The sequence below is a fragment of the Nyctereutes procyonoides genome, unplaced genomic scaffold, assembly GCF_905146905.1.
Source record: "Nyctereutes procyonoides isolate TBG_1078 unplaced genomic scaffold, NYPRO_anot_genome, whole genome shotgun sequence".
NCBI classification, from domain to species: Eukaryota; Metazoa; Chordata; class Mammalia; order Carnivora; family Canidae; genus Nyctereutes; species Nyctereutes procyonoides.
Genome location: NW_026575020.1, coordinates 12,646,759 through 12,655,951, shown reverse-complemented (window position 1 = coordinate 12,655,951; position 9,193 = coordinate 12,646,759).

Genomic DNA, 9,193 nt, shown 5'->3' with positions numbered 1-9,193 from the left:
GGATTAAATAACCCAATCCATACTGGATTAGGTAATTTGCCACCTTGGACGGTGAAAGATCCATCTAAAACGGTTCATGGTTTCCACCCAGGATTTCCGCATTTTGCATAATTTAAATCTCTGAGCAACTCAAAGATCTTCTGTTCCCTCAGGTCCTTTGGGTATTACTTTCTGTCCTATCAGCACACTTTATTTGGCTTTGAATAAAGTAGGTAGTTTAAACGATGCGACACCACATGAATGCCAATGAACTCTGAAATCCCATATTTCCTAATCTGTAAAATGGGATAAACATTGTGCAACCAGTGAGAATTGAGGAGGTGACTACATAAAATAAACACAGAACATGTTTGCACATGTTTGGGCAATGCCTATCAAAGTAAATAAATGTTCAATGAAAAATTTCTACTTATTTTACATTACTATATTGAAATGTTTCTCTTTAAAGACTTGAAATGGATGGCAAACTCTAGGTTCATGCCAATTTCCAAGAAGAGAAATAAAATCAGATGTGGCAGCACAGATAAGTTACTGTTTGACTCCATTCAGTGCTGGTTCTGTTCTGTTTTATGAGGATGGGAAGAGGGATGTGGTATTTTCCTAGACTAAATGCACAAGAGATCAGAGACATACTTTACTACTGTTTTTATAATGCTCTTTAAGTCCTCTCTTCTTTTTTATTTATTTTTTAATTTTTAATTTTTTAAATAAATTTATTTTTTATTGCTTTTTAATTTGCCAACATATAGAATAACACCCAGTGCTCATCCCGTCATGTACTCACCTCAGTGCCCATCACCCGTTCACCCCCACCCCCCGCCCAGCTCCCCTTCCACCACCCCTACCTAATTCGTTTCCCAGAGTTAGGAGTCTTTCATGTTCTGTCTCCCTTTCTGATATTTCCCAGTCATTTTTTCCTCCTTTCCCCTTTATTCCCTTTCATTATTTTTTATATTCCCCAAATGAATGAGACCATATAATGTTTGTCCTTCTCGATTGACTTACTTCACTCAGCATAATACCCTCCAGTTCCATCCACGTCGAAGCAAATGGTGGGTATTTGTCGTTTCTAATGGCTGAGTAATATTCCATTGTATACATAAACCACATCTTCTTTATCCATTCATCTTTCAATGGACACCGAGGCTCCTTCCACAGTTTGGCTATTGTGGACATGCTGCTAGAAACATCGGGGTGCAGGTGTCCCGGCGTTTCACTGCATCTGCATCTTTGGGGTATCACCATCTGTATCACCAGCATCTGTATCACCAGCAGTGCAGTTGCTGGGTCGTAGGGCAGATCTATTTTTAACTCTTTGAGGAACCTCCACACGGTTTTCCAGAGTGGCTGCACCAGTTCACATTCCCACCAACAGTGTAAGAGGGTTCCCTTTTCTCCGCATCCTCTCCAACATTTGTGGTTTCCTGCCTTGTTAATTTTCCCCATTCTCACTGGTGTGAGGTGGTATCTCATTGTGGTTTTGATTTGTATTTCCCTGATGGCAAGTGATGCGGAGCATTTTCTCATGTGCATGTTGGCCATGTCTATGTCTTCCTCTGGGAGATTTTTGTTCATGTCTTTTGCCCATTTCATGATTGGATTGTTTGTTTCTTTGCTGTTGAGTTTAATAAGTTCTTTATAGATCTTGGAAACTAGCCCTTTATCTGATAGTCATTTGCAAATATCTTCTCCCATTCTGTAGGTTGTCTTTGAGTTTTGTTGACGGTATCTTTTGCTTTGCAAAAGCTTCTTATCTTGATGAAGTCCCAATAGTTCATTTTTGCTTTTGTTTCTCTTGCCTTCATGGATGAATCTTGCAAGAAGTTACTGTGGCCGAGTTCAAAAAGGGTGTTGCCTGTGTTCTCCTCTAGGATTTTGATGGAATCTTGTCTCACAGTAAGATCTTTCATCCATTTTGAGTTTATCTTTGTGTATGGTGCAAGAAAGTGGTTTAGTTTCATTCTTCTGCATGTGCTGTCCAGTTTTCCCAGCACCATTTATTGAAGAGACTGTCTTTTTTCCAGTGGATAGTCTTTCCTCCTTTGTCGAATATTAGTTGACCATAAAGTTGAGGGTCCACTTCTGGATTCTCTATTCTGTTCCATTGATCTATGTGTCTGTTTTTGTGCCAGTACCACACTGTCTTGATGACCACAGCTTTGTAGTCTCTTCTTTATACAAACTGTATTATGTTTCAAATTAAATTGCTTGGGGGCAGCCTGGGTGGCTCAGTGGTATAGCCCAGGGCCTGATCCTGGAGACCTGGGATCTAGAGAGTCCCATGTCAGGCTCCCTGCATGGAGCCTGCTTCTCCCTCTGCCTGTGTCTCTGCCTCTCTCCTCTCTCTTTGTGTGTGTATGTGTGTGTGTGTCTCATGAATAAATAAATAAAATCTTTAAAAAATAAATAAAATTCAATTTCTTTAAAAAAGCAATTTCACCGGTTAAGAACTATTTTCAAATAGCTTTAAGGAATCCCATTATAAAGGTGTGCTTTGATGAAGCTGAACCTGTATCACTACATAACAATAGATTAATGAAAACAACAGGAGAGTGTAAATGACACTGTGCAATATATGAGATATAGGCCAGAAATTCAAATTGCACATGAAATATATATGTTTTGTAAGTGTGTTTACCTACTAAACTCAGAAAGTCAATACACATATATTTGGGTAGGTTGAGATCTATACCCATGTTTACTTTATTATAGTTAATGAAGGAAAGAATGCTGCCAGCAAATAGCTTTTATTTTGTGCAACCTCAGAGGCTAGAAAAGACTCGGAGAGAGGGCTAGATTGGCCTGTTCTCCTTTAGCACTTGTCTATTTTAATAGACCATCCCATTGCCTTTTGAAAACGCTCTCTAGAGGAACTTCAACAAACATGACAGCTGACGCTCCTGGCCTCAAACATGGAAAGCCTGGGCAAAATATACCAAAAATAGTCTTAAATATATAGTTCAGCTGAAAATAAAGAGTAGATACCAGATTTCGGAAAGGAAAGAGAGAATGAAAGCCAGAGACCCAAGCACACTGGATATCTTTAGAAGGGATTGAATACCCCCCACCTGCCTCCCTGAAGCCTTGTTTCTCATGGGGAAACTTCCTTCCTTTAGAGTAATACTCTTGGCCTCAATCATGGACTCTCTCCTTCTCATGAGAAGAGGGGTGATTTAAATGGCTGATCAGTTTGAGAAAAGGAACTACTAGGCATGTCTGGATCAACCCCTTCTGGCCTCTCTGTTCTAGCACTTCTCTATTGTAGAAAATGTGCATTCTCACCTGCCCTAGGTTATATTGTACTGTAGAGTGAAGGCTGTGCTCCTAGAAATGAGACTTTCCCATGCTGTCTGTGCCTGGAGAGCAAGTTTGGTTACAGGCAGTGTTTTAATTCTTCTGTTGCCTCTGTTCCTATAAACTGCTTCATTGCAATAAAGGTGAAATGCTCATTTCTGTGGTCAGACTTCCACATCTGTCTAAATGGATTCAGAACATAGGTGGGGAGGAGAGGAATAACATATTTGGAGCTTCCTAAGTTCCAAACAGACAGAGGCTCCAGCGGCAGGATCTGGGGTTCTGATACTCACACAGGGACTGAAGATATGGCACTCAGCCACAGGCAGTGGGAGATTGGCTGGCGGAACCGTCATAAAGCGTGGATCCCTTGTGGTGCCTGAGCAACTCGACTGGTTAAGTGTCCAACTCTTGGTTTCAGTTCAGGTCATGATGTCAGGGTCCTGAGATCAGGCTCTGAGTCGGGCTCCACAGGCTCAGGGTGTGGAGTCTCCTTGAGATTCTCTCACTCCCTCTCTTGTCTCTCTCCTCCTCCCTCGCTTCCTCTAAAGAAAATGAAAAATAAAGCTTGTATCCCTCAAGATCTGCTCCTTCCATTCCCAGGAAACCAGAAAGTCCCCAGCCTGTACACCACAGAGCCCTCAAGGAAGCTCACACTCCCTGAAGTCTTAAGTAAAAAGAAAGAAAAAGACAACTGGGAGAAACTAAATCCCAAGCATATGCCAGAGATGGGACCTAAATTCATGTTACCTGTACTGTATGGGAGTCACAAAGAGATCAATTAACGCCAAATCTGATTCAGGACCATTGAAACCTCTGAGATCCTGCTGGAATCAGAGTTAGGGACACTTTCACAACTAGGACACATGGAATTACCTAGGAGATAACACCCACAGAAGATGCATAAGTGAGTTACAAAGATCTGAGCAAACAACTCTCCACGTGAGACTTAGCAGATGTGCAAACAGGACTATCAGAACCAAGGAACTACAGTTAACAACAGGCCAATATGAGTAATTTTCAATATGCATTTCTGACATTTAATGAAAGCAAAGAATGTCTAGAGATGGAACACTAAGAAAAAAATGAATTTTAAAAAGAACCTTCTGCAAGTGAAAAATACAATAGTCACTAACATTAGAATATTAAAAGAGAGGTAAAATTGTTCAAGAGAAATAAAAGGATAAGAAGGTGGCTATGACATAATGCTCTAGAAAGCAACATGGAGGTAGATAGAAATGGAAAACAGCACCTGGCTGGCTCAGTCCAAGGAGCATATGACTCCTGACCTCTGGTTTGTGAGTTCGATCCCCAAGTTGGATATAGAGATTACTTAAATTAAAACGTTAAATTAATTAATTAATTTAATTAAATCACAATGAGGTGGGCAGCCCCAGTGGCTCAGCGGTTTAGCACCGCCTGCAGCCCTGGGCGTGATCCTGGAGACCAGAATGAGTCCCACGTCAGGCTCCCTGCATGGAGCCTGCTTCTCCCTCTGCCTGTGTCTCTGCCTCTCTGTGTGTGTGTGTCTCTATGAATAAATAAATTAAAAATCTTAAAAAAAAGATAAATAAATCAATCAATCAATCACAGCGAGGTACTAGTATCACCCCTCAGAATGACTAAAACTCAAGAGATTGATCAAAACAAGTATTGGCAAGAATGCAGAAGAAATAGAACTCTCATACATTGCTGGAGGAATAGAAATGATATAAGCATTTTGGAAAACTGAGTTTCTTTAAAATTTACAGGGCACTTGGGTAGCACAGCCAGTTAAGTACCCGACTCTTATTTTAGGCTCATGTCGTGATCTCAGGATTGTGAGACTGAGCCCTGCATTGGGCTCCAAACTTAGTAGGGAGTCTGCCTGAGATTCCCTCACTCCCTCTCTCTTTGCTCCTCCCTCCAATCCTCTCTTTTTCTCTCTCTATAATAAATAAATAAATAAATAAATAAATAAATAAATAAATAAATAAATCTTTAAAAATAAATTAAAGTTAAACTTAACCACCATACAATCTGCCAGTCCATTCCTTTCCTTGGGTATACACCCAAGAGAAAAATAACAGTGTTGTCCAAAAAAGGCTACTACACAAATGTTCATAGCAGTTTAATTTGTAATAGCCAAAACTATAGAAATAGAAAATAGAAAAAAGTCCAAATGTCCTTCAGTGATTGAACTTATAGAACACATTGTAATGTATCCATCAATCCAACTCAGCAATAAAATGTCAAATAATTGAAATCTGTGTATTTGTGCATGTATGTAATGTTATATATATATATATAAATTATATATAAATATGATATATATGGGATCTCTGGGTGGCGCAGTGGTTTAGTGCCTGCCTTTGGCCCAGGGCGCGATCCTGGAGACCCGGGATCGAATCCCACGTCGGGCTCCCTGTGCATGGAGCCTGCTTCTCCCTCTGCCTATGTCTCTGCCTCTCTCTCTCTCTCTGTGTGACTATCATAAATAAATAAATAAAAAATAAATAAATAAATATGATATATATTACAAATTCACAACCAATGGAACATTTTAAGGATCTTTTCTAGAAACCCATTAAGCAGACAAAAAAATCAGCAAAGATATGGAAAACTAGCATATAATTCATATTCTTTTTTTTTAGAATTTATATTCTTGATCTAAAGGACGTTTGTAAAACCCCATATCCAATAAACAGAGCACACAGATTATTTGCAAACTCCATTAAACATTCATTAAAGTTGGTGATCCTATAAGCCACAGAGGATATTTTTAACAAACACTAAATAATATATATCATTCTCTGATGACAATGCAAAGCAAATAAAAAGGAAAAAATAACTAATCCCTGCCCCCTTATATTTGAAAATTAAACAAACAAAACAAATACATACTTTTTCTAGAACCTAGCCTGCAATTAAGCCCCTGCATCAAATTCTTTCTGTTTAAAATACCTTGAAGAATTGTTGTTTTTGTCCTTAGTCTGGCATGATATCTTATTCATTGACTAGGATATTTAATATTTTAAAGAAGACAATTTCTATCAATTTAAACGATAAATCCAGTGAAATTCAAACAAAGATCCATTAAGAGTATTTGAGGAACTTAGCAAATCAATACTAAACTTCACAGGAAAGGTATAGGTATCAAGCAACTTGAAAAAGTAGGGAAGTAACATTTTAACGTGTGGTTGGGAGGAAACCTGCCCTATCAGATCTGAGGATCAATATAAAGATACTGACACAGGGGGGATCCCTGGGTGGCTCAGCGGTTTAGCGCCTGCCTTCTGCCCAGGGTGTGATCCTGGAGTCCCGGGACCGAGTCCCACATCAGGATCCCTGCATGGAGCCTGCTTCTCCCTCTGCCTGTGTCTCTGCCTCTCTCTCTCTCTGTCTCTCATGAATAAATAAATCTTTTTAAAAAAATCCTCTCTCCCCCTCTCCCTCTGCCCCAAAGATGTCTTAAAAACATAAAATAGCACAAATGATGAAAGAAAAGATGAATTGATCTATAGCAGAAAGCAAAAATTACTGCTCAACTGTATACTATAAATAAATCAAAACCCAACACAGATTGGTAGAAGATATTTGTTACACAGATAACAATGGATAAATATTGATTATATACATGGAATTCCTATAAATCATTAAGTAAAACCCACATAATGCAATTGAAAATATGAACAGGGAAAAAAATCCAAATGGCACATAAACACATGTAAAATAGTTTAACATCCATAGTAACTGGGGAGAAGCAAAATAAATCATACCATTTCATTTCTATTAAATTGTCAAAAACTTAAATATTAGATGTTGGTAAATATACAAGGAAATGAAAGCTCAGACATAAAATGCTCTAGTTAAAATAAATGGTAGTTTGAAAAACACTTGAAAAGACCTATGAAAATTGAGTATCCACATACTACCTGGCCTAGCAGTTCCACATTGGTGAGTGTATACTGAGAGAACCACTGGTATTATGTAAAGATACACATTATTCTAGTGGCAAACAATTGGAAACAACAGAAAATATTCACCAAACAGAGAATAAATAAATTGTGGTATATTCATCATATAACTTTTGAAGTAAAAAAATAACCAATTTGTATATCATGGATAAATCTTGAAAACACTCTTGAATGAAGAAAGTAAGTTGCAGAAGGATGTACAGAATAAGATACTTTATAGTGTTTAGTCTGAAAACTTCCCAATGTGAATGGGAAGGATTCAGGTTAACTTCAAAAGTAGCTGTATCATTTTATTTCTTTAAAAAATTATGATGCAAATAAGGCACAATATTAACATATATACGAGGTCATGAGTGTTTTATTATTCTCTACACTTTTCTATATATTTGAAATTTATATAATGTAAAAAAATTAAAGAAATAATTCTAATAAAGATATAATACTACTTAAAAATAGAAGAAAAAGAAAAACACTATTCTGGAATACCATGTAAAATGAATGAATGAATAATCAATGTTCACAAATGCCTAACTTTGCACAGAGAAGAAATATGGATAACTTGCTATGATTGATCAGTATTGGTGTGTGTGTGTGTGTGTGTGTGTGTGTGTGTGTGTGTGTGTGTGTGTTTAACTGGGGGACTAAACTATATCTATCTTTATTTACTAGGAAAAGCTGCCAGGTACCAAGAAACTGAGAAGCGAATGAACTGTATGGTATCATGGATAAAAAAAATGGGTAAAGATCAGAACTTCTCACTTTCCATAGTGATGTTTTTCACCGTATAGAACTAATTTGGTCTGTGGATCCCCCAGACAGAGTCATGGTCACAAAAACTAGCTTTGCAATCAAAAGATCGGGGTCCCAGGCACTTTCCGAACCAGGCAGATCACTTTAATTTTTTAAACTTATTTACTTAACAGTGATATAAAAATACCTATCTCAGAGATTTGCTGAGAGGATTACACAAATAATACAAACAAAAGCACTCTGTAACGTGAAAGTGGACCCTTACGGAATAATGCATTCTCTCAATAGTTATTGCTAAATTCTATAGCTGAGTTGAATTTAATCTGTCTCAGTGGTGGTTCAAACCAGTTTACTTCATTTCTATTTGACTTCTACTGTTGAATGTTTGCTCCCACTAAAATGCTCAAGAGTTTTGCCTTTCTAGGACAGTGGAGAAGCAGAGGATGATGACGCTGTTACTGGGCTCCAAAGCTTATAAAATAACAACCTGTAAGTCGCTTAATAATAGCTTAAGCCTGCTGAGTACTCATTATGAGCCAGGAACTATGCTAAGTGTTTTCATTTAATCCTCGCAATACCACGCTGAAATCAGTTCCATTATGATCTCCAGGTTTTACATGAAGAAACTAAAGGTTAGATAAATAAAGTAACTTGGCCAAGGACACATGGGTAGGTCAAAGGAAGAGAGTTGATGCTGGTAGCTGGTTCTATTGGGTTCTAAAGCCTACTTTCTCATACCTGCATCACCTACTATTAACATAGGATCTATAGACATGAACAGTGAAAGTAGCTGCTAACTCAATTATATCTGTAAGAGTTTTCACTCTTAAAAGACTTTTTATGAACCATTCTAGCCATAAAACTATATAATTTAATAGAAGAAATGGATTTAAATATTGCCTTTAATTTGTTCTCATTTATGTATTCACATACTCACTTCTTCGATAAATACTGATCATCAGTAAATATTTCTCCAACAAATTAGTACATTAATAGATAAAAGAACAAATTAAAGGCAATATCTGAATCCTCCTTAAGTATGAGCTTTTATGCTTTTATGGCCATAACAGCAATTGTAAGGTACAAAATGTGAGATGCAAATTCTCATCCTTAGCTTGCCATCCTCACGAACACACGAACAATTAATTTGAGAAATTATTTTATGTACGTGTGATACATTATCTAGCCCACCA